At 44.7% G+C, this 26447-nt stretch overlaps 1 protein-coding gene and 2 pseudogenes across 5 annotated transcripts in view; 1 reads left to right on the top strand and 2 right to left on the bottom strand.

Moving 5' to 3' along the window:
• Nucleotides 1–26447, bottom strand: part of ARG2 (arginase 2) — a 926201-nt gene that overhangs the window by 537728 nt on the left and 362026 nt on the right. The gene's annotated exons all lie outside the window — the stretch shown is intronic.
• Nucleotides 6181–6299, bottom strand: LOC134981687 (5S ribosomal RNA; annotated as a pseudogene).
• Nucleotides 15813–15931, top strand: LOC134981871 (5S ribosomal RNA; annotated as a pseudogene).

Genomic DNA, 26447 nt, shown 5'->3' with positions numbered 1-26447 from the left:
ATACGTGTTCTCTGAGAGATGGCGGCAGCCTTTAAAGCCATTCCTTATGGCCATTTCCATTCAAGGTCTCTTCAGCTGTGTCTGCTAAGTCAGTGGTCCAGATCACATCTGTTTCTCCATCAAAGGGTGACTTTATCACCAATGGCTTGAATCTCGCTTCTCTGGTGGCTGAATTCAACACAGCTGTTGGAAGTCAAGAGGTTTGAAATTTGGGAGTGGACTCTCCTCACCACAGACTCAAGTCTTTGACAATGGGGGCGGTGACCATGGAAAACCAGTTTCAGGGGCGATGGACACCCCAAGAATCTACCCTGCTCATAAACATCCTCAAATTAAGGGCAGTATTTTACACTCTGCAACAGGCAGATCATCTGCTTTCAGGGCAGGCCATCAGAGTGCAGTTGGACAATGCTACGGTGGTGGCGTAATCAACCAACAGGGCGGCACTTGCAGCCAAGCAGCTATGAAAGAGGTAAGCCACATTCTGCTCTGGGAGATTTTCATTCCTGGCGTCAGGTGGCACACCGCCATTTTTTAAATCTGAACAGCTGCGTGTGATGTCACGCAGATACCCCAAAAATGCTCCAGGTACTACAGATAATGCACAATCTTTATTTTGACAGGGATGGGAACTGCTCTTACATTAACTTCCCCATTGTTATTTTGGAAATGTTGTTTCTCAACAACATGAACAGAGGTTATGGCTGGAGACAGCACAATGAAGACAAAATTTCTCCTTAAGTCTGCGTTCACTGCGTTCACATTCTTCTTCAGAGAGACGAGATCTGCCCAACTCCATAGGTTCATCACATGGAGTAAAAACTAATCTGACTGGAGGAAGATAATGAGTTTTAAGATTCTCAGAGCCTTTCTTCTCAAACAGTCTTTCTCTTAAGCGAAGAACCAGTGGGCACAAAGTGAAATAAATTAATCTAAACTGGCATGTAGTTCACAAGAGGCCAGTTCAACTTTTATTTGCTCAATAAACCCTGCCAGATTACTGCTACAAGAGCATCATTGCTTCATGAAAGATCAGAGTCCTAAACTGTACAACATATTGTCCAATGGTCTGGTGTCCCTGTCAAAGATGTAAGATGTCAGCAGCTACTGATGTAGATCTTCTGGGCTCATAAAACACTGCGTAATGCAGACAGGAACTCATCAATATTAACCAGGACTGTGTCTGATTTCTCCCAGAGTGGTTATGCCCATGTCAGGGCTTGTCCTAAAAGATGACAAATAATGTAGGCAGTTTTTGTACAGTGTGGAATGAAGTTGGCAGTCAATAATTTGAACTGGATACAGCATTGGTATATAACCCTCTACTGATTTTTGGATCTCTGTTGTATCTTGCTGGAGTTGGTAAGATTAGACAAGATGGTGTAGATGGGTGGGGAATGCTGGTTCCAGTGGCTTCAATAGAAACTGGAACATATGGCCAGGCCAGAGTGGGCTAGAGAGCCTTCATATAAGCAGTCAGCTCCTGTAGACATATCAAAACTTGTTCTTAATTTGTTATTTGTCTCCCAATCTGTTCAGCTAGGTTTTGGACTGGGTTCACTCTGGGAGTTTGATACCCTACCGGATCCATTTGGTTAGAGCAAACTTTCACAGAATGAGGATATTGTGATCTGTCTCAGGACACTTGGGCTCTGCAACTTTGCAATGCTGAATGACAACCATGCAAATAATCAATACCAAGATATGGACTAGGTTCCCAAAAGGTGTTGGGTAGGCTGCTTGAAAAACTCAGAGTGGCATAGTACTGAACCTGAACTCTGTCTCCTAATACCAATACTGAGGGAGGAATAGGAATTGCAGTCAGTAGCTAAGAGCTATATCATCCTGGGACCTAAACCTATTACACCAGCAGGATACAGAAATGAAATTAGAGACTCAGGGTAGCTAAGAGGCACACAGCTCAGTGATACCCAGCACCACATTTGGGGGAGTCTAAGAACTGGAGACCCCTTCGACCCTTGAATCAGTATCAGAGATGCAGGAACAGCCCTTAGCAAAGATTTGTAGCAGGGTAGTCACGCTAAGCTCTAGCCTGTGGACAAACCAGAGACAGCACAGCAGAGAAATAACAGTACCACATACAATACCCACAGTAGCAGGAATCCTTAATAGATGGTATGCAGGTTCAGCACGGGACTGAACAAAACTCTCTCACACTAGCAATTACACACTCTACTCCTTACAAGTCACCACAAACATCAAAAGACAAAATGGCCCAGCTGGGACTTATATAAGGGCTGTGAGGTACAACACAGGTGGCATTTGGGTGCCAATGGGTGACTTTCTTTAAAACTGTGCAATTCACATTATGAAACTCTCATTCCATTTGGTGAGATTCTTGCATGATTCCCGTGTGAATTCTCATGAGATATCGCATGTGATCCAGAAATCTCACACTTTATTACACTGCGCGAGTTGTGGGACAAATTCACACCTAAACATTGTGCAAGTAGGTGAGAGTTTGATCCCACAAATAAGCTCACTCCCCATTACATATAGCCTACATGGTGGCACAGGCTTGGACTGGCCCACAGACATACAGAGGAAACACCCGGTGGGCCCTACTACCTGGAGGACCTCCCCCTCATCTAAGGATCAGGTTTCAGCCTGTGCACTTGAATTATACATTATACATATGTTAACTTATTCTGCACAGGTGTATATTCTATAATGTATTGCTGTTATATATCTGGTACATTATCATGCATACACTAGCAGTATATACTATTTATACTGAAATGCAGGAACCCAGCTAATTAAAACACTTGAGTATGTGTACAAATTGTACACTGGAAGGCAAGGCTTCCTTCCTCTGGTATTGGCACTCCTCTTATTCACCCTCAGGTGTTTAATTAGCTGGGTTCCTGCATTTCAGATCACACATTGATAAGGCCCTATTTAGAGGTAAGTCCTGAATAAATTTATAGAATGTGATAGTATTAGGAATTGTTAGAGACCCATGTGAAGTCACCTGGCCGCGGTACATTGGACCGCATATTTGCGGAAATGTGTACTAAGAACTTCAATTATACTCCATGTTAATTGTGAGGGTTTATTTAAATTATTTTTACTATCAGTGTTCTTAGTGCTAAGAGTGTGCATCTGCATCTCTCTTCCTCCAGCATAGATGTGGAATAGCAGAGTGTGGAGCCCAGTCCAGTTATTCAGCTTGATCAAGTCCAAGCAACAGCAAGCATGATTGCAGACACCTGTCAGCTTGCTGTTAAAATGGGTTGGGTATGCGAGACTGGCAGGGTGCAATGAAGACCCTTGCAGGCTCGCTGCACTCGCCATGCTGCGGGCTTGGTGGCTTACTGCATGAGCCACAGGTTCTATTCCCACTCCATGGATGTCGTGGACACCGACAAGTGGGAATACTGTAGCCCTCGGCCCCTATCAGCATTCTGTATGTTAGAATCCCAGCGTTGGTATGCTGACCGACTGGATCCCGACCGCCAATCTCGTAACTACATCCTGTGTAAATGGTTTCAGACACAAGAGATAGTGCTCCTGACAGTGAACTAGTTGCTCAGGTGACAGGCCAGGGGGGTGGCTAGTGTTAGGGGCCCTGGATCAATGGTGTCTGGATAATTAACACTCTGTATGCTGTAAACTATTTTGTGACTTGCTGGTAACTGCTAATGTTCAATTGTGAATGGCCTACCTGTGGAAAATCTGTGGAAAATAAAAGTGCATTGTGAAACTTTTACCCGGAGTATGTGATCCTTGTTATATTTCTCGGCCAAACAGAGACCCTTTTGCAGGACATTGTCCTGGATCTATCCACAGCGGCTGCAAAACATGTTGCAGGACATTACCCTCTGTACCGTGACTTGTTGAGACTGAGCTGCATAGACAGGATGCAGTCAAAATGCCGGCTGTCGGGATCTCGGCGTTCAGGATTCTGACGCCAAAATTAATTTAGCCAACAATGCCGCCAGCCAGGAGAGTGGGAATAGACACCCATACAGTGGGAATAGATCCTGTGACTGCTAAGTTTGTTTACAAAGCTGAATCATTGTGTAAAAAGGAGGTTTGGAAGACTTTTGCTGAGATGGTTGCTGGCCAGCAAACATAGATCCAGTTGCTGCATGAGAAGTTGGTGGAGATAAGGAAAGGTGGAGAGGAGCGAGAGGTGCTGCAGAAACTGACACTGTCAGATGATATGGAAACATTTTTGTGCATCTTTGAATGCACTTCGACCAGGCTAAAATGGTCAGAGGAGCAGTGGTCCAAAAGGTTAGATCCCTGTCTCACAGGGAGGCCCTGCCAGAAGCAGACTCCTATCCACACTTGAAAAAATCTATCCTCTCCAGGGTTGGGGTGACAGGGGCAGCAAAGCTCAAAGGTTCCATGACTAGCAACTAAGCCTCTGAGACTTCAAGGGTCTAACTGGCATAACTAGCCAGATTAAGTAGAGCTTGGTTACAGCCTGACAAAAACACCCCACCAAACATAGTAGAGGTTGTTGTATTAGACTATGCAATGCAGGTATTCGATCCTAACAGTGGGCTCTTCAGGCTGACCCCCAAGCATTTCAGGCATTAGCAGTTGTGGATAAATGGTATCTGACCCTTGGGAAAATTAATAAAACAAAAAAAAGGTCAATACCAGTACCTAAGCACAGGTCTGTGGAAAAACTGGTCATTTACGCCGGGACTGCCCGGACCGTGAACAATGGACTGTACTGCAGGTAAAACAGCTCACCTTGTTGTTGACATGTTTGCAGAGAATATTTCCCCAGCAGAAACCACTCCATTACGGGTAACAACCCAGATAGAAAGCCGGGAGTTCTGGATTTCGGTGGACACAGGTAGTGAACTATTATTGCCGCTAATATGGTTCCAAACTGGGCTGGCCAAGTTTTACCCTCAGTCAAGTTGCACAAATGCAGATGTTGTTAAAAGGACGACCCCTTAAGATAGTAGCTGTGGTAGCTCCTAGGTTTCCCTATGTTCTGATTTTGGGACGTGATTTTCTGCTATTACAAGAAGTGATCACTTGGCACAACAGGTAAAAAGACCCATTGGGTAAGGTGTTTAAGGTAACAGGAACCACGATGAGCCAGAGTGCTGTAATGGTAAAACCCTCCTTGACTGGTGAACAGCAAGAAGAGAGTGGTTCAGAGACTAACTGATTATCTATCTGTAAAAATATTTCCTTACAGGACTTTGCTTGTGACCAACAGAATGAGGAAAACCTTATAAGTGCATTTGAGAATGTGGTGATGATAAATGGTAAAATAAAAACTGTCTTGCCACCTGTGTGTCACGCTCGGCGTAAGTTGCGGATCCGACAACCGAGTTCTGGCTGAAGGGACAGCTACCTGTGAGGAGAGTAAACAAGGTGGCTGACTGTAAAGCCTCCTCATGGGGTGGAAGCCAAACTAAGTGTTAACGTTGGACGGAGGGCATAAAGAAAAGGAGGACTTCGTAGGAAGATAACTGTAGTTTTAATGAATAATCAGGCTGTACACGAATATTGGAGCAATTGAAGAAACTGGAAGAATTAGAGTCTATGGTTAAATGACTTGAAGAGTGAAGCTGAAGAACTCCGGTACAGAAGAACTGAAGACTGTGTTTAATGATTAAAAGACGAGGCTGAAGAACTTGGACTTTGAAGAAATGAGGACTGTGGTTTGTGATTGAAAGATGAGGCTGAAGAACTTGGACTTTAAAGAAATTAAGACTGTGGTTTGTGATTGAAAGACAAGGTTAAAGAACTTGGACATTGAAGAAATGAAGACGTCTGTGGGAACCGCCGTTAGCACCTGGAGCTCCTCTACGACCTGGGACCCTGTGAGAGCTTCCACGAGTTGCAATGGCCTTAGACAGCAGGACTGCAGAAGCGTTTAGGTAACCGATGGATGAGAGCAACCAGGACCAGGGAGCCAGAAGTAACCTGGGAGCACAGAGCTGGAGACCCTTTCACAAGGAGGTAACATGAAGCACTGACACTCTCCCTCTGAGCCAGCCCCCTTTTGTAAGGGGAGAACACACAGGATTGGCTGAACACAGATTGGGAACTTCATTGGTAATACTCTGGTCTCCAACATGGCTGCACTGAGCATTCAATGAATAAATGAGAAGATGTAGAATAGAAATAGTGGTGATACTGCTGTTGGCGTGTTCTTCTTACACAGAGAGGAAACAGATTCCTACTCTACAACACCAGGTATTCACAGGCAGTCTCCTTTCCTGGTACTAACCCGGCCCAACGCTGTTTAGCTTCCAAGATCGGACGAGATCGGGCGATGGCAGCGTGGTATGATAGTAGAGGATATTATGATCAGTACGTCAATGAGAGTGTACTTATATAGGAAATTATTAAGTAGGAAATAATAGGAAGAATAGAAAGGAGAAGGGAAATAAAAAAGTGAGCAAAAATAGGTGGATCTGCTTTCCACGTTAGGCACGGTTCAACAGTACCCACGTTCGTGGTTCTGTGCTCCGTGGATCGTGGATGAGAGTCCACGAGACAGATGAAGGAGTGAATTAATCTAGATTAGTATTCTAGGTTGTTAGGATTGTGACCCAAAATTAGAAATGGATTAAATTAATGACAGAGTATCGCTGTAGATAAGGCTTATCTAAAAAAATGATCACCACAGTAAACAGATAAATTGAACAGCCTGCCCACACATGCTGTCGCTAGGATCTTCCTAGGGAATATCAGTTATCACAAAGTATGGTGCTAGGCGGCTGCAATAATATCATCGCAGAACAAAATATAAATAATAAATGAACAAAGGCATGTATGTTACATGCACAATGAATCTTCTAGACAAAGAATACAGTGGTAATGTTTACATGCCATAAAAATCCACGATCAATGCAGCTCAAATGCAAAAAATGAAACAGTATGACACAAATTCATAATCCTGAATAAGAAGAAAAAAGCAGCTTATCTGTGATTTGGAATGAACCTGACGGACGATATCTGTCAGGTACCACAAAGAAATAAATAAATAAACATACAAGTAATAATGTAGGAGATAGTAGTGTGCTGGCCTCTGTTGGAGACTGGAATTATAGCCCGTATCAGAGGACAAGCCTCACATAGAAAAGAAAATAATATGCTCTAATAGGCACTTAATACAGATGCACTAGTTGTGTGCCTGAGTGTGATCTTGCTGTCTGTGTGTCCACAGAGCAGTAAGGGCTTACGACACTCCAATCAGAGGGCAGAAGAACGGATCAGTGCATGGTCAGGTGCAGAGAACTGGTGCCGTGTAGTCACTCCATGTGCAGACCCCTGTGTGGAAGACGCGTTTCACCCATTAGGGCTTGTTCACTTCCGGGTTCGGATGTGTAGACAGGGGGACGGATTTTTAAAAGCAGTTTGCTTGGTGCGTCAGACCAATAGACACAGAGCGAATGCGGCGGGCGGCGGCGCTGCGTCAGCGGTCACGCCCGCCGTCGCTCCGGGGGAGGTTCGGGGATATTGCGCATGTCAGCCTGTAGCTGGCGAGGCCTGAGACGCCATGTTGAGAAAGGGATTGGGTTAATGAAGATGTGGGCATGTTTAAGGACCTCGCGTGAGGCCCTGAACGCCATTGTAACTGGGGGATGAGGTAGTCCCGGATATATTGAAGTGTGGGCAGGCAGAGATACCCAAAAAAGTATCTCCTATATATTAGCCCTGTGACTCTGTGCCTGCATTTCTAACGCTGGGTGGAGTCACAGACCTGGGCGGACTTAGCAGCTCCTGGCCTGTCCCAGTGTCGGCACACCACTAGCAGAAGGGAGCACCAGCCAGAGATTCCACCCACCATTCCCAGTGCACAGATGCCCCACACTGCCAGGTAAGCATGGCCACCTAGCCAGGCGCACCCGACACCACCCTTCCCCTCATCTGCACACACCTTCCCCACCATACCGGGACATACAGCCGCAACCGAGGCCACCGCTAACCCTTCCTACCATCCATCAGACGCATCCGGACGCACACTCACTGCAAAATGCCGTCCACACACCGCCCGCACAGAGCGCTCCCCCCCTCCCCACTACCGCAGCACAAACTATCTCCCTCACTACAACGCCAGCTCCCTCTGTACTTCTACACGCCCATCACCCGCAACTGTCTGGCTGCGGCCGACAGGCCCGCACACGCCGCTTCCCCCCTCCCCACTACCGCTGCACACACTCTCTCAAGCAGCCGGGCGACACTGTACCGCCAGTCTTCCTCACTACAACGCCCGCTCCCCCTGCACTTCCACACACCCTTCACCCGCAACTGTCTGAGTGCGGCCGACAGGGCTCTCGCCACTCCCGCATCCCCCAGCACAAATTTTAAGCAACACCCTCCCCTCCCACCACCATCCACCCGCACCCCCACCCAGCCACCAACTACTAAGCCACACAATAAGATCTGTGGCTTACGAGGCAGCAGCAGCGCCCCCCCCCCCCACCTTGGGAGGAGATCTGTGGCTTACGAGGCAGCAGCAGCGCCCCCCTCCCCCTTCCACCTTGGGAGGATGGCTGATATTGGGGGGAGGGAGAGAGCGGGATGGCTGATATTTTGGGGGAAGGGGGATGGCTTATATTATGGGGGGGATGACTGATATTGGGAGAGGGGGATGGCTGATATTGTGTGGGGGGTGGTGCCCATGTATTATTGTGTGCCTGTTTGTTTGTTGCCTGGGTGGGGGTGTGGGTGGATACTGCTGCGAGGGGAGCCATTTCTTTTTACAGCTGCCGCTGGGGCCAGGTCTTCCAACAGCCCTGTCACCCGCAACTACACATACCTGCCACCTGTCCCCATTTTCGCAGCACAGTCCCCTTATTTTGGGTCTGTCCCACCCGCGGACACCAGTGTCCCGCGTTGGGGGGGCCCTTGGGAGCGACCTGTCAATCACTGCTCTGCCTAACGCAGCAGCGTTGAATCGACGCTGTGCGCAAGTGCACAGCTTCTATTAAATGGAGACAGAGCAGAGGGGGCATATCAGCAGCTCACAGAGCGCTCCACATGCCCCCTCAGTGACGAAAAACGTGGGCCGGGATCAGCAATCTCTGCATCAACACAAAGCCACACCACTTTTGAATACCCCACGCCCCCTTTCAACCACGGCCGCACGTGCTGCACACGCACATAACTAAAGTGTCCCTCTTCACTGCAGTGCAATGTTGGGAGGTGTGCCACAATTACATGCACAAATCACACACACACCCAACACACTTTCTTACAGACACACTCACACCCACCCACACCCCTCTCCTTCACACCCCACACACCGTAAGGCCACCCCACACCCACCATAACCCCATACCTGCCACTCACACACCACAAATACAACACCCATGCAGCTTCTCCCCATCCAAAAAATTAACCTAATGGCCACACCTTCCATGCACACACCCCTACCCCCCAAGAAAAACAAACGCACCACCCTCCACCCATCCATCACATATCAACACACTCCACCCATGCACACCTCCAACTCCATCCACCTAACACCCACAACCACAACTCCATCACACATTGAACGTCCTGTCACCACCCCCATCCCTCACCCCTACACCAATACATATAGAGGCGCCCACCCGCACCATATTCCGCAGGCACCATACATCACTACCCAAAACTTTTTCTTCACCCACACACACAACCACTTACCTCTCCAAAATAACACTCCAGCACCCACATTCCCATCCACACCCTCTACAATCCTGCACAACACCACTCTACCCCTATTACACACCCACCTCCCTCACTAAACAGCCCATGGATTCTGTCAAACCATCCCCACAGCAATTAGCCCACAACTGGACCCTTCTCACAAACAAGCACCCACATGCCAATTCCTACCCCCCCCCCCACACACACACATCCCAACCTCCCATCCACACACCACAATACCCTACACAAAGCACCCTATGCAGAACACCCACAGCCATGCCACCTTCCAACAAACTCACACTACAACACACATATACAACTCCACCAACTACTACACCTACTAACCCCTCAACCACCTCTCACCCCTAGCCCAACTCATACACTGCCCAGACTACATACAACGTCCAACCACACTCAGCCCAGCCCCCCCACACCCCATTTTCTATACAGCACGCACAATCTATGTACCCCTTCCACAATAAACTAAACAACATACATTGTTCCTTCACCTTCATCCACAATCCAGCATGCAATAAATACAACACCTACTACCTACAAACTGTGACCCTCAACAGGGATTATGTCTACCCATCACAACCAATGACAACCAATGACAACACTACCCGTATACCCTACACATGGGCTACACACACACTTAAAACCACACTACACAACATCAACTTAACACGCCCTACCACCACTCCAACAACCACACAGCTATCTTCACCCTGCACAAACCCTACCACAACCCACCACACTCTGAAACTCACAACTACTATGCCCCTACCCCTCATGCACCCACCTTTACACTAGTACAGCACCTATGCACCCCCTTGCCCATGCCCAACAACCCCATGTCAAACCAACCATAGACACACACACACACACACACACACACACACACACACAACCTCCCTTCAGACTCCCACATTGACATTCTCCACACAGGACAACCACCACCACTGACTACCGCTACATATACCTTTTTACACTACACCTCTACAATCACTACCCCATCCACATGTCCCATTCTATAACCACAAAGACAAACACACGCACACCCTTCACCACCATCCCTCACCACAAGCAGTCACAACCTGCATCTCAGTCCCACAGCCACACGTTAACACAACTCCACCTCACTCAACCACACACACACAACAATGCCCCTACCTTTACAACATCCACAGCATGTCATTTACAGCCATATTCTGTACATCCTCCCCTGCAGACACTCTTCACCCACTCACAAGACCCTGCACCCCATTCACCATCACATTCCCTTTTGTCATACTACAACCACCCACGAACAAACCTCCTATTCCACCAATACAAACTATACATCTACTATTCTACACCTTCACTTTTCAGTAGAGATTACAGGGGGTATAGCCCCTTACGACGGTGTGAAGAGCGCCCGTAGGGCGCGATGAATCACCTAGTTAATAATAACAATGAAAAAAACGGGTACCTTGCATATTAGAAAAAAGGATATAAATCACTCTGAGACTCACAGGATATGGAGATATTGATAAGTATAAAACAAGGACTGTGTTAAAATGATGAGACTGAAATGAGTGACTGTGAAAAGAACCTGTTAGGGAAAATGGGAAAAGAGATAAATGTGAAAGTAAATAGGGAATATCCCAAATGGGATAAATGACAGATAAATGGAAAGCATGAAGGGCGTGCGGAAAAATGATGGAATTGGGAGAGATAATTAATGTGATTGCAATATGTGCAAGATGAAGGTGAAATGAAATTAAGGTGAAAGTAATAAAAATACAATTGAAGATGACATACAAGTAGATATAAAAATTAAGAATAACAAAGAATATGTGCTAGGTAGATAAGAATGGACGGTGGAAATTAATTGTTGGCTGGTAATATGGGTTAGCAGTGATGTCGGGTTAACAGGGATTAATTATTAAAGTTGGTGCCGGTTATCTGAAAAGGAGGAATTGGCATGGGACATCTTATTTATAAATGGGCAAGGGGCTGAAAGTGAATGGGGAGGTCTGGTGACTGATAGCATAGTAACTATGGGGGTATAAGGGGGTGTAGGTGTGGGTACGTGGAATGGAATGAGGTGTTGAGAGGAGGGAATTGTGAGGGAGGGTGATGTGATATAGATGGAAAATAACTTGGATTACATTGTTAGGCATACCTGGGTTAAAACACTATAGGATGCAGGGAGACAAATGAATTGAGGGGTGAGGTGAGAGGTGAGGCGAGAGTATGATTTAAGAAAAAAAAAGGGGGGGGTTTAATAAGTTAGGGAGAAGAAGTGCACAGTTTGAGGACAATTGAATATAAAAAGTGCATGGTATGAACAAAAATGTGTTAAGAGTGATCAGAAGGTGATTGAGTGAGTTGGGAAAATGAGAGAGGAGGTGACTGAATGAGATGAATGGTGTATAGTATTAGATGGATGGTTTTTTGGGGGTGGATATGACAAAATGGCTGCGCACTAGTTGGTCTTTTATATTCTTGGATCGGCGCCAACTCATCTGTAATGGAGAGTCCAAGAACGGGGATAAATTTGGATCCAGCTGTAAGATAGGAAGGTGTTTGGTTATAAAAAATGTTTACATTCTCCATTCAGGGCAGAAAGTCCCTATAAATCTTAGGGTGTCATCTGGCTTGGTATCCTCTTTCTTCTTCCCAAAAATTAAGCTCTCCCTCTTGACTGCTGTAGTGTCCGAGTATGCTCGTTTGAGTGAGCGTTTGCTATAACCTCTGGCTAGGAGGCGATGGGTAAGTTCTCCGCTCTTGATTTTAAAGACTTGATCCTCTGAGCAGTTACATCTCAGCCTGAGGTACTCCCCTTTGGGGATATTTTCAATGGTTGGAGGAAAATGTGAGCTGGTTTGAAAAAGGAGACTATTGGTTGCAGTCTCCTTGCGATATAATTATGTTTCCAGGAAGCCTGTATCGGATTTGTAAATATTGAGATCAAGAAAGGGGACCGTCTCTGAGCTGATGGTATGGGTCAATGTGATATTGAGATCATTGGAGTTGAGCAGTTTGATAAAGTCCATAAGGAGACCTCTTTCTCCGTTCCAAATAATGAATATGTTGTCAATATATCTTAGCCACAATGTCACCTGTGTAGTGTATTTCTCATTGATATTATTGAAAACATAGAGGTGCTCCCACCACCCCAAAAAAAGGTTTGCATAAGTGGGTGCGCAAGCAGCACCCATTGCAGTTCCTCTTACTTGCAGAAAAAATTGATCTTGGAAAACAAAATAGTTTTTAGAGAGAACAAAGTGAAGTAATTTTAGAAGAAAATCTGAAAAGTCCTTTTCTCCTCCTTGGTCCAGATAGTATTTGACTGCTGTGAGACCATGATGGTGATTAATACTTGTGTAAAGTGGCTCCACATCTAGAGTCACTAGGATAAAATCATTCTCAAAGTGTATATCATTGATTTTACGTAATAAATCAGATGTGTCCTGCAAGTAGGAGGGTAAATCAAGAACAAATTTGCATAAGTGTAGGTCCAGAAATAGACTGGGTTGCTCCAGAAGCCCACCATTACCTGACATTATTGGTCTGCCAGGTGGCTGATGGGCATTTTTATGGATCTTGGGCAAAAGATAAAAAGTTGGTGTTTTTGGATTCTGGACAGTAAGATATTGTAATTCTTGTTTTGTGATAGTACCTTGGGTTAGCAGCCTCTTGTAATAAGATGTTGTAGGCATTCAGAAATCTGGGGGTGGGATCACTGAGAAGTTTCTTGTAACATGAAAGATTGTATAATTGTCGATGTGCTTCAGTGATGTACATTTCATGGGGCCAGAGTACAATATTACCACCTTTGTCGGATGGTTTTATGATTATATCATGCCAGGTTCCCATTTCTTGCAGGGCTTTTCTTTCATTGAATTTGAGATTTTTAGAAGACTGGTGAAGGCCATTTCTAGTTTGAACATAGATATCATCAAATTCTTTAGACACCCGGTTCAAAAAGACCCTGACCTCTGGACTGGTGTTGTCAGGAGGAAAAAAGGAAGATTTGGGTTTGCATTTCGGTTTGTGGGTGATTGTTCCATCCATATTGGATTCCATTTGAAGTTCTTCTAATTCCTGAATGGCATGGAGATCATCTGTGGTCAGTTCTGAGCTGCACGAACTCTCCGCCTGTCTGTGTTGTTGCCTGGCAAATAATTTTTTGAGAAGAAGCTTCCTCCAAAAGAGCCTCAGATCCTTTTCCCAGGAAAATCTGTTAAAGGATCTGGATGATGAAAAGGAAAGTCCCTTTGCAAGTACTTCCATATGATCAGTGAAGAGAGACCTGTCAGATAAATTGATAACCTGTAGTTTGGAAGGATTATTACGGTCTACCGCACCGTCTTCCTCTGCCGAGCTGGATATCGGGCGGTCCTTTGTGTGTCCCAATCTGGATTGCGTCTGTCGTTTCTTCTTTCCACCTCTCTTGGTTTTCCTTGATTTCTGATACGGCCTCTTGGCCTCGAGCCTTGACCTAAAAAACGTGGGGAAAAGTCTTCAACTTCTGACTGGTTGTATGGGGTATTTTCAAAAGTTTCACTGGCCGAATCTCTACTGTTGGATGACTCAAATTCCGAGAGGGTTGGGTCTTCCCTCTGTTTTCTATTCCTGTTGGGGAGTATGGGATTCCTCCTAAAGATGTAACGTCGTGCGAAGTCACGTTTATCCCTTATGAATTTGTTTAATTTACGATCCACTATTGCTTGTTCATAGTGAACAATTTATTTTTTGTGTTTCTCAAACGCTGTCTGAAAGGATAGATCCCTTTCCCAAGTCTCTAATTTTTGCCAAATTCATCTATTTCTTTATCGACCTGATCTAAAAGTAAAGTGTCATGTTTCACCAGGAGATGTAGTAACTCATGAGAGCACCTGAGAAGTGCTGCCTCCCATTCGGTCTTCAAGTTTTCAGTTGCAAGTGGAAATTAAGGAAATACTTTGGGTCTCAGACCCCGAGGTACAATCTTGTGTTTAATGTAATTTTCTAACGTCGTAACATCCCAAGATAGGCGTGTCCTCCTCTGTAGGCTTTTTTGTAATCTAGAGAAGGTGGTCCCCCAATCTGCATTGGAAGAGGATTGTTCGTAGGTCTCAGAAAAGGGATCCCCAAAATTCTCCAAGTTTTGGCATTTCAATAGCTCCGTCTTAAGAGAGAATGTCGTCATATCAAATGACGAGTTGCACTTGGGTAATGTTTGGGTAGGAGATAACCTGAAATCTGCAAAGAAACTGCTAAAAGGATCTATGGGTAGGAAAAGAAAATAGAGTAGGTAGATGCAAAGAGCGAGTGGGGACCGAGCCAAGCAATCAGAGACTGTCTTTACAACAGTAAGGTTACTTATGGCAGAACTTAGGGCGATCGAGCACAGGTCACAGAATACAATAATGTCTATAAACGAAAAAACCAAAATCGGACAATTGATTACCCTTAGTAACGGGATCGAGAAAATATCTATGATTTTCTCCTATGTATGCTTTCCTCGTTGGTGGTGCGCCCAGAGCCAGAAGGTACATAGACTAACAATGGGAGAAAAAGAAGGCTCTTGTGTGGGCGCACTCTGTACAGGAAAAGAGTTCCTATAATGTATTTGATCTGCATTGATCGTGGATTTGTATGGCATGTAAACATTATCACTGTATTCTTTGTCTAGAAGATTCATTGTGCATGTAACATACTGTACATGCCTTTGTTCATTTATTATTTATATTTTGTTCTGCGATGATATTATTGCCGCCGCCTAGCACCATACTTTGTGATAACTGATATTCCCTAGGAAGATCCTAGCAACAGCATTTGTGGGCAGGCTGTTCAATTAATTTGTTTACTGTGGTGATCATTTTGTTAGATAAGCCTTATCTACAGCTATACTCTGTGTCATTAATTTAATCCATTTCTAATTTTGGGTCACAACCCTAACAACCTAGAATACTAATCCAGATTAATTCACTCCTTCATCTGTCTTGTGGACTCTCATCCACGATCCACGGAGCACAGAACCACGAACGTGGGTTCTGTTGAACCATGCCTAATGTGGAAAGCAGATCCACCTATTTTTGCTCACTCTTTTATTTCCCTTCTCCTTTCTATTCTTCCTATCATTTCCTACTTAATCATTTCCTATATAGGTGCACTCTCATTGGCGTACTGATCATACTATCCTCTACTATCATACCATGCTGCCATCGCCCGATCTCGTCCGATCTTGGAAGCTAAACAGCGTTGGGCCAGGTTAGTACCAGGAAAGGAGACTGCCTGTGAATACCTGGTGTTGTAGATTAGGAATCTGTTTCCTCTCTGTGTGAGAAGAACACGCCAACAGCAGTATCACCACTATTTCTATTCTACATCTTCTCATTTTTTTCAGTGAATACTCAGTGCAGTCCAATATTTTTTCCACTCACAATTGTGGCATTATTCAGGTGCTAAAGTCTGGTGACCATTGATTAGCAACATATCCACTTAACATAAGTGATCATAGTCGGATATTTTCATAATAATGCTTTGACCACTCCTCGGTCCGATTAATACAGAAATCTGCACTGGTCAGGGGAAATGATGGTATGACAATTCCGTGTCCACAACCTTTCCAATCGATCTTTGGAACAAAGAGACCAGAACATTTTAACATTTTTTAATTCTTTATTCTTTCATGGATCATTTAGATGGATAAATCATGTGTATATCATTACCAATAAAAGTTATGTATTAAACATTCCTTGATATACATTATAGGAACTCTTTTCCTGTACAGAGTGCGCCCACACAAGAGCCTTCTTGTTCTCCCATTGTTAGTCTAAGCACACAGCTTTAGCCAGCTTCTGTCTCTGACACACCATACTGTGTCACTACTAGAGGACCTTACCGCAGCGATCCCCGCCGCAGCGCCCGGCTCTCCAGACCCCCGGCCCTTGGCAGCCGCACATCCGTCCAGAAGGACCCACCGCCAGCAGCTCCCTGATACCACAGCCGCGCCAACCAGTGGGATGGTAACCTGCGGGAGCACCCACCGGAGGTAAGGCTCCGGAGCCTGACACTGTGGGCAAACCATATTATATGTTGAAAATTATTTACTATACCGGATTGCTTATTTACAGGAGAACAAGGTTGAACAGTTGCTAGTTCTCAGAAAACACGAGCAGCTGGTTCTGAGGGCAGCTCATATGCAGTTGTGGGGTGGACATTTGGTAAAGGAGAAAAGTATTCAACAACTTTAATTAAGCTTCTTTTGGCCAAGCATTCATTCCACAGTGAAAAAGTATTGCCAGGAATGCCAGTGCGCCAGAAAACATCACCCTGACAAGAGTTTAGAGCACCTCTGGTACCCTTACCTGTTATTTCTGTGCCTTTCGAGCAAACTGGTAAGGATCTAGTGGGTCAAGTGGCAAAATCTGCTCATGGGCATAAGTGTATTTTAGGGTCAGCTGACTACACTACCAGGTTTCCTGAGGTTTTACCACTGCAAAATATTAAGTCTAGCACTATCATCCGGGAACTGGTAATGTATACACATTTGAGAATTCCAAATGAGGTCTTGACAGACGCCCATACACCTAAAGATTTGTTGTCGATCTGGCTGGTTGGAATGCAAATCTGGTAATGTATGGGAGCAAATGACAATTGACCATTTGCTCCCAAACACTGAAAAACAGACGAAAATGATTAATCAGAAAAATTGGTTAAATCCATTTGATTTAACCAATTTGTCTGAAAGACCGTTTTGGTCAGTTTTCTGGCATTTCGGAGCAAATGGTCATTGTCATTTGTTCCCATCCATTACCAGATTTTCATTCCAACCAGCCAGATCAGACAATAAATCTTTAGGTGTATGGGCAGCTTAAGTTAATGAAAGATCTGTAGAATCTGTTGGAGATAGAGAGAATTAACACCTCAGTGTATCATCTGCAAACAGACGGATTAGAGGACGTTTACCCAAACACTTAAGCACATGTTAAGGTGAGTGTTATCCCAGGATAAGAGAGATTGGGACCAGCTCTTGCCTTATGTAATGTTTGAAATTCGAGAGGTACCCCAGTTATCTACAGGGTTTAGTCCCTTTGAGCTACTTTATGGTAGACAGCCTAGAGGAATCCTACAGTAGATCTCTTAAAGGAAGGGTGGGAACAACAACAACAACCCCAAAAGCCTAACGTAGTTCAATTTGTGTCTCAACTGTATTGCTGCTTAAGACAAATTTAGCCACTTGTAAAGGAACATGTGATCTTAGCTCAGCAATGTCAAAAGCGTAATTATTATAGATACAGTGGTGAATCACTTCTTCAAGCCAGCGGTAAGAGGTACAAATTTACCATGTTCATTTATTAAAACCTGCTATCCATGGAAGGAAAGTACCAGCCAACCTTCTCTATTTGTACTAAAAACTCCAGATTGTCAGGTACCTTTTGAAGCCTCATTAAGAGTCAGCCAAAAGCAGGAAGTAATAGACCTGATAACATGGAATCTGGAATATTTTTCAGCTTTCCCTGGGAAAACCCAGATAATATTATTATACCACCTGGGGTGGTGATAAAACAAAAGCCTTATTGTATTCCCGAAACTAAATGGTGTCACGATCATGATTGTAGTTCTCATATTGGGTGACGTACCCCTGCCATCTGTCCTGGATCCTGTGTCTTTTCTGCTCACTGGGATAAACAGCTTGCCATTTCCATGAGTTTCCTGAGTCATGAGTTCTCTGCCTGGAAGGTAAGAGTTAACGAGCTCCACCTGTGGTGATTAATCTTCTGTGTGAGTCTGAATTCAGCAATCTGAAGTTTACGCCTAAATGCCAGCATCCTCTGTTTGTTTGCAGAAGTTCAGGCTGCAGTGTTCTTTCGGCCTGCAAGGTCTCACTCCACATCACAGCCTAGTCTAGAGTACTCACATGACAGTGACTGTTCCTGACCCAGAGCTGTCCAATCCTGTGCCAGCCTGAGACTCTCTGAATCATCCGACACTGCTCACCAATCACCAAGGACCAGGAAGTATAAGTCAGGAGACTGGAGTTGGAAACTCTGCCAGTTCCTCGTGTCACACACAGCTCTGTGTGAGCTTAGAAGCTGAGCTCCCTAAAGGTAACACTTGTACTTCGGTTCCTGTATAACTCTGCTCTTTGCTACCCATTCTGGATTACAGTTGTGTTACCATTGATATCCAGTATTTCTACAGTTTCATCTTAAAGTCACAGTCACAGTATTGTACAGTTTCATCTTAAAGTCACAGTTGCAGTATTCCAGTCTCATCTTTAAAGCCACAGCTGCAGTTTTCTACTGTCTCATCTAAAAAGTCACAGCCGCAGTGTTCTTCAGCCTCGTCTTAAAGTCACAGCCATAGTCATCATTCTACTTTCAGTTGCGTTTCCAGTTATATCTGGTACCAGCCCGGATTACAGTTGCGTCCCAGTCTCACCGGTAACCAGCCTGGTTCTCAGTCTCACCAGTAACCAGTCCGTCTTACTATCTCGCCAGTAACCTCGAATACATAAGCACCTACTCCTGTGACACTATATCCAGTTCAATCTCACCTATACATTCATCAACCTACTATCAAAGTACCTGGTGATCCAGTGGTCAGGATACGGCTTCCTCTGCTGACGCCCGAGTTCGATCCCCGGTCAGGGATTGCATCTTCTTCTCACTGATTCCTACAGACCAGCCTAATATTCACATAGTCATCCAGTCGCCCGCACAGACATCACTAACACCGGGTTCACAAAAACCACAGTCATGACAAATGGGCAGCGGTTAAATGAGAATTAGAGGAGATGCTATGACTAGGGGTTATAAAAGAGTCAATCACTGAGTGGCACAACCTGATGGTGCTGGTACTCAAGCCTTTGGGAGCGCTAAGATTCTGCAATGACTTTAAGAAACTGAATTAGATCTTTCAGTTTGATACCTACCCTTTGCATCACATTGACAAACCGGTAGAGAACCTTGCAAAAAGCTTATACTTACCACTCCTGACTTGACAAAAGGCTACTGGCAGTTACCTGATGCTGCCAAAGCAAAAACAGCCTGCTCTACCCTGAAAGGACTGTTCCAATATACAGTGCTGCCCTTTTGGTTTACATGGAGCCCCTGCAATCTTTCAGAGAGCTACAGTATGAACAAATTGCTTTGGCCTCATCGGGAGTATGCAGCAGCTTACCTTGATGACCTTGTCATCTTTAGCTCGGATTGGAATGCTCACCTTCCTAAGGTAGAAGCAGCTTTACAATCTTTGCGGGCACATGGGTTTACGGCTAACCCCGAAAAGTGTGCTATAGGAACAGTAGAGGTAAAGTACTTGGGGTATGTAGGAAAGAGGCAAATTAAACCCCAACACTGTAAGTTCCAAGCAGTGGTACAATGGCCTAAACTGTAACAGAAGACTCATCTCAGGATGTTTATAGGTCTAGTGGGTTATTATCACAGGTTTACATCTGATTTTGCAACCAGCAGCCCCACTGACTGTTTACATAAAAACTTGCCTGATAAGATAATCTGGTCTTGACAAACTGAAGCGGCCTGGTAAGACTTAAGGCAGACTTTGTGAACCAAAACCTGTTTTGCAGGCACCAGACTTTAGGAAACATTTTTGCCTTCTGATGTCTCTGGAACAGGGTTGGGTACAGTCTTGTACAGAGTGGTAGATGGTGAAGAAAAGCCCATCTTATATTTAAGCCAGGGAGCACAAGTACTCCATGGTAGAACAAGAGTGCTTGGCAATTAAATGGGTACTACTTGTAATGGAGAGAGTTACAGATAGTTACAGATCATGCACCCCTACAGTGGATGCACATGAAAAAAGAGGTGAATGCTTGTGTGACCCACTGTTTTTTGGTTCTACAGCTATTCATATTTGAAGTGCAACATTGCCCTGGGAAGCTCAACCTCAATGTAAATTGCCTCTCTAGGAAATGTTGAACTCCCAATCCTCCAGTCAACCCTATGGTGAAGCTAGGAGAAGGGGAAGAGGATAAAGAGGAGAGAATCTGGAAGGAGGTGGAGAAGAGGTGTCTTCCCAGATGCATATTGGAGATAAAGGTACAGTACAAAGTTGTTGCCTGAAGAATTGACAGCTTCATCAAGTTGGTTGAAGCTTCGGGGGCAGGAGTGTCACAGGGACAGTATAAACATTCCTGATATGGATGAGGAATTGCAGGGTGTGGAATCCAGTCCAGGTATTCAGTTTGATCAAGTCTGAGCAACAGCAAGCATGATTGCAGATACCTGTCAGATTGCTGTTAAAATGGCTTCAGACACAAGAGACAGTCATCCTGATGGTGAACTACTTACCCAGCTGAAAGGCCAGGGGTTGTCTACTGCTAAAGGTCCTGGATCAATGGTTTCTGGAGAATTTACACTTTATATGCTAAGAAATACTAATACTAATGTCAGGCGCTATTAATATTGGTTACATTTGAACAGTTGCGGATGGGTGTCTATATCTGTAATCACACCCACTCCACACAAAAATCTAAACTTGCTCTCGCAACTCATGCAATCTAGATAGCCGCAAGCAGGGTATAATGGCCTGTGGATATGGCCAACACAATCTCACCTGATTGAAACCAGGTGTACCAAAAACAAACTGAATAACCCCTTGCGCTATTTAATTAGAGGCAACATGACATGAATACACTCAGTAGAATAATTATAAGATAATTTTAATATCTATAAAATCAATCATGTATAGGTTACTTAGACATAATCATAAAAAATTGAGTTAATTAGTATGCGCATACAAGTAAAAAAGCTGAATGCTAAACCTACTAATTGAGCATAAGAGGTGGATCATATAGCTACTAGTGACCACATAGGGCTAATTCAATAATCATAAGTTGACAATGTTCTTATTTTTGTTCTCAGAATAGGACAGTCCCATTAGATGTGCTCATAGATATTTCATGATTAAATATCATGTGGTGTGATAAAAATAAATATGGAGCCTTAGTTTAGGTATATACCAATAAATGATTTTAACTAATTGCTCATATATATGAATAGTTCTTTACATGTGGAAAAGCTATCCAGAATACATGGAGGAAATTTGTATATCACCCGGGGCTTGGTGCACAGCAAGCACCTGTAGAAGAAAGCTCCAGTCTTCCACAGTCCGTAAGTGGCGTCCTCCGTCTCCCACTGTGTCTGGCTCTCGTGCACACACCTTTGATCGCTTAGAGAGAGAGAGGTTGGTCCGGCTCCCGGAGCTCTGCGCACCGCAGGCGCTGATCAGTTGATTTTGCTCCCGTCTTCAAGCCGCCGCATATAGCGTCCTCCCGTCTCCCGCTTGTCAATCTCGAGCAGCGCTGCACATCAATGTGGACCTATAAGCAATGTCCACTGGGTGACATAGGGCACCTTCCCTGACGCGTTTCGCTTCTAATTGAAGCTTCCTCATAGAGTAAAAACTCTATGAGGAAGCTTCAATTAGAAGCGAAACGCGTCAGAGAAGGTGCCCTATATGCAGCGCTGCTCGAGATTGACAAGCGGGAGACGGGAGGACGCTATATGCGGCGGCTTGAAGACGGGAGCAAAATCAACTGATCAGCACAGTGGGAGACGGAGGACGCCACTTACGGACTGTGGAAGACGGGAGCTTTCTTCTACAGGTGCTTGCTGTGCACCAAGCCCCGGGTGATATACAAATTTCCTCCATGTATTCTGGATAGCTTTTCCACATGTAAAGAACTATTCATATATATGAGCAATTGGTTAAACTCATTTATTGGTATATACCTAAACAAAGGCTCCATATTTATTTTATCACACCACATGATATTTAATCATTAAATTTCTATGAGCACATCTAATGGGACTGTCCTATTCTGAGAACAAAAATAAGGACATTGTCAACTTATGATTATTGAATTAGCCCTATGTGGTCACTAGTAGCTATATGATCCACCTCTTATGCTCAATTAGTAGGTCTAGCATTCAGCTTTTTTACTTGTATGCGCATACTAATTAACTCAATTTTTTATGATTATGTCTATGTAACCTATACATGATTGATTTTATAGATATTAAAATTATCTTATAATTATTCTACTGAGTGTATTCATGTCATGTTGCCTCTAATTAAATAGCGCAAGGGGTTATTCAGTTTGTATATGCTAAGAAATGCTGTGAACTATTAAGTACCCTGTGACTTGCTGTTAATTGCTACTGTTATATTGTGATTTGCCTACTTGTGGTAAATAAACCTTCAGTGCGGGACTTTTACCTGGTGTATGTGGTCATTGTCACTATATATATATATATATATATATATATATATATATATTGTCTGGCATCCGTTCCAAAAATGACAGACATCCAAATACCAAAAAGACAATATACATTTTTTTTAGCAGAATTTAGATTTTAAATCCAGAACAAAGTTGAAAATGCCATTAAAGTATTAAAAAGGAAAAATCTAAACAAATGATGTCTCTCTGTAGTAGCTTCTTAAGAAAGAACATAAATTATTCGCTGAGGGGACCTAAAAGAACGATCCACAGATAGATATATACATTTCCTAGCTCATTGTGGTTCATCAAATAAATGAGAAGTCCCATTAACAGAAACTTTAAGTTTCATGGGAGACAGCAAAGTAAATTGACACCATTTCTAGAAAATAATTTAGCAGATTTCAAAATGTTATTGTCCTCCAACCATAGATGTGTCACATTTGCTGTAGTTATGCAACACTGATTCCTTATCCCAATCTGTGATCACTTTCAATCAGGGCCGTTTCTAGACAATTTGGCTCCCAGTGCGAGATTTCAAAATGCGCCCCCCCCCCCCCCATTGCTATAAAAAAAATTGCGTGCCCCCCCCCATATAGCCAGAACAAAAGCATGCGCGCGCTCCCGACAAGGCTGTGTGGCCTGATTAAAATGGGCGTGGTCTCATTACAGTGGGCGTGGCCTCGTCTGATATCACACCCACCACAGGGGGAAAAAATAAAAATAAAAAAGTCCCCTTTTTACACATTACACCAGGCAAGTGTCCCCATATTACACAGCGCGGCAGGCAGGTGTCCCCATTTACAAAGTGCGGCAGGCAGGTGTCCCCATTTTACAAAGTGCGGCAGGCAGGTGTCCCCATTTTACACAGTACGGTAGGCAGGTGTCCCCATTTAACAAAGTGCGGCAGGCAGGTGTCCCCATTTTACACAGTACGCAGGCAGATATCTCCATTTTACACAGTACGCAGGCAGGTGTCCCCATTTTACACAGTACGCAGGCAGGTGTCCCCATTTTACACAGTACGCAGGCAGGTGCCCCCATTTTACACAGTGCGGCAGGTATCCCCATTTTACACAGTGCGGTAGGTGTCCCCATTTTACACAGTGCGGCAGGTATCCCCATTTTACACAGTGCGGCAGGTGTCCCCATTTTACACAGTGCGGCAGGTGTCCCCATTTTACACAGTGCGGCAGGTATCCCCATTTTACACAGTGCGGCAGGTGTCAAGTGGGAGGAGAGAGAGAGAGAGAGAGAGAGAGAGAGAGAGAATACTTACAACTTGCCGCTCTTCGGGTCCCGCGCGCCGGCCGCCTCCTCCGTCGATGGTTATCTCCAGTCCTCTCCTCCCTCTCTCTCCCCCCCGAGCGCTCCTGCTCGGGGGGCGGGGCTTCGCGGAATGACGCGTTTGCGTCGTGACGTCACGACGCAAACGTGTCATTCCGCGAAGCCCCGCCCCCCGAGCAGGAGCGCTCGGGGGGGAGAGAGAGGGAGGAGAGGAGTAGTCACAAAGTGCCGCGGCGGGCGCCCCGTGCGGTTGCACGGCTCGCCCGCCGCTAGAAACGGCACTGCTTTCAATTATTATAGAGGAAGTGACATTAGTGATACTAAGGGCCTGAGTCAAGTTTCCTTGGAGATACTCCAGCATAGCCAAATCCCTTACATATTCTGGCATCTCAATAAAGCATAAGTTTCTACGTTGACTGCTGTTTTATAATTCATCAACAATATTAAATAAAAACTTAATAATAGTTTCTTGATCAATGTACAGGCCCTGAATAGCCACTATGGTATCTTCAATATCACTTGTTCTTTGTTCTAAAGCAACAAATCTCTTAGTATTAGACTCTAAGTGAGACACTACTGATGATAAAGTGGTATGAAAATCTTTAAACTGTTGCTCCATAATAGGTTTAAGTCATACTTGCCTACTCTCCCGGAATGGCCGGGAGGCTCCCGAAAATCGGGTGACCCTCCCGGCCCCCCGGAAGAGCAGGCAAGTCTCCCGGAATCAGGGGACCCCCTGCCCGTCCGCCCACTTAGTGTGTAAAGTGGGCGGTCCGGGCAGTTGATGACGCGGTTCTTGCTGAATCGCGTCATCATAGCCACGCCCCCTGCAGTGTGATGCCGGGGATCGCGGCATTACAGAGCGGGGGGCGTGGCTTAAAAGATGTCCCGCCGAAACTTCGCAGCCCCTGCTCCACCCAGTCCCGCATCCGGACCACCTCCTCCCCACGTCACAGCCCTCCCCTGCCCCCTTGCTGAGCCGTCCTGGCTGCTCTCTCCCGTAGAGAGCAGCCAGAATGTCGGCAAGTATGGTTTAAGTACTAACAGCATCTCCTGGGCTGAAACAGTCGCTAAAGAGCTATAATGGAGCTAGAGGGAAGAGGATTGTGAGACATAACTAAAGAGGCAAGGGAGGGAGGAATCAGTACTTCCTGGGGAATTAGAAATTGTGGTTGCTCTGAAATACTGACACTTAGGCCCAAAGGGTTTGTTTTTACCAATTTTCCTAGAAGGGCATTTTCATGAAATCTATGCATAGCCCAGTTGAGTAATGAAAGTAAATTAAATTGATGCAGAGTGTAGAAAGACCATACAGAAAAAAATGTTACATTATAATAATGTTAATAAAGATCAGAATCTCTGGAAGCTATAAAATGGGATGCCCCAGAATAGCTATGATATTTATTGCAGGAAGATAAGAAAAACAGAGCTATGGATGGCCTGCATTAATACCTTAATAATATTAGAGACATCTGCTGCATACAAAGCTTGAATAGGTAGCAAAATGTAAATGAGATAACTGTCCAGAGTCCAAGAACAAAAGTGAACCACTAAGTTAGACAGGCACTGTCACCTCAGTGCACAACAACAATGCACTGTTTTTTTTGTGCAACTTCACATGTGAAAACCATTTTTTTTGTCTAAGTTCCATCAAAAGCCACACCAAAATTGCTCAAACATTACAATCTCAATGCACCACTTCCCAAAAAATAATAATGTGAAAACCATTTTAATTATGACTGACCCAATCAGAATGCTAATAAAAGCCCACCAATTCACTTGCAGCACTCACTTTCAGCTGTTAACCATGGCTGTTTGGCTATGTTCTAGCCAGGAGCCAGGTACTGATTTAATGTGACCTGCACCAGCTGACTGAAAGGTCCCAGGAGCAAGAAGCAGAACAAGGGAACCAGCAGGTAGGGGTGCTGCAGAGCCTACATAGGCCTCTGTTCTTCTGTGGGCAGTTAAACCTCAATGCACTCTCAGATGATGTGATTATACAGATGTTCTGCCTCAATCTCAACAACTTAATACACCTGTATGATCTTGTCAAAGCTCATCTTGAGCCAAACACTGCACAGTCAAGAGCCTTATCAGGCCTACAGAAACTGCTGGCTGTTCTGCACTTCATGGCTACTGGGAGCTTTCAGTCAGTCACGGGGAGGGTGGTAAGGATTTACCAAGCCACTTTCTCAGGCTATCTGGTCCTTGATGTAACCAAGACCCTCCCCAGCACCTATATCTGCTTTCCTAGCCAGTAGTCACAGTGGCATTATGTCAGGTTAGCTTTTTATAG

The sequence above is a fragment of the Pseudophryne corroboree genome, chromosome 12 (genome assembly GCF_028390025.1).
Source record: "Pseudophryne corroboree isolate aPseCor3 chromosome 12, aPseCor3.hap2, whole genome shotgun sequence".
NCBI classification, from domain to species: domain Eukaryota; kingdom Metazoa; phylum Chordata; class Amphibia; order Anura; family Myobatrachidae; genus Pseudophryne; species Pseudophryne corroboree.
The sequence above is the reverse complement of the archived record's forward strand: the minus strand, read 5'-3'. Positions and strand labels throughout refer to the sequence as shown.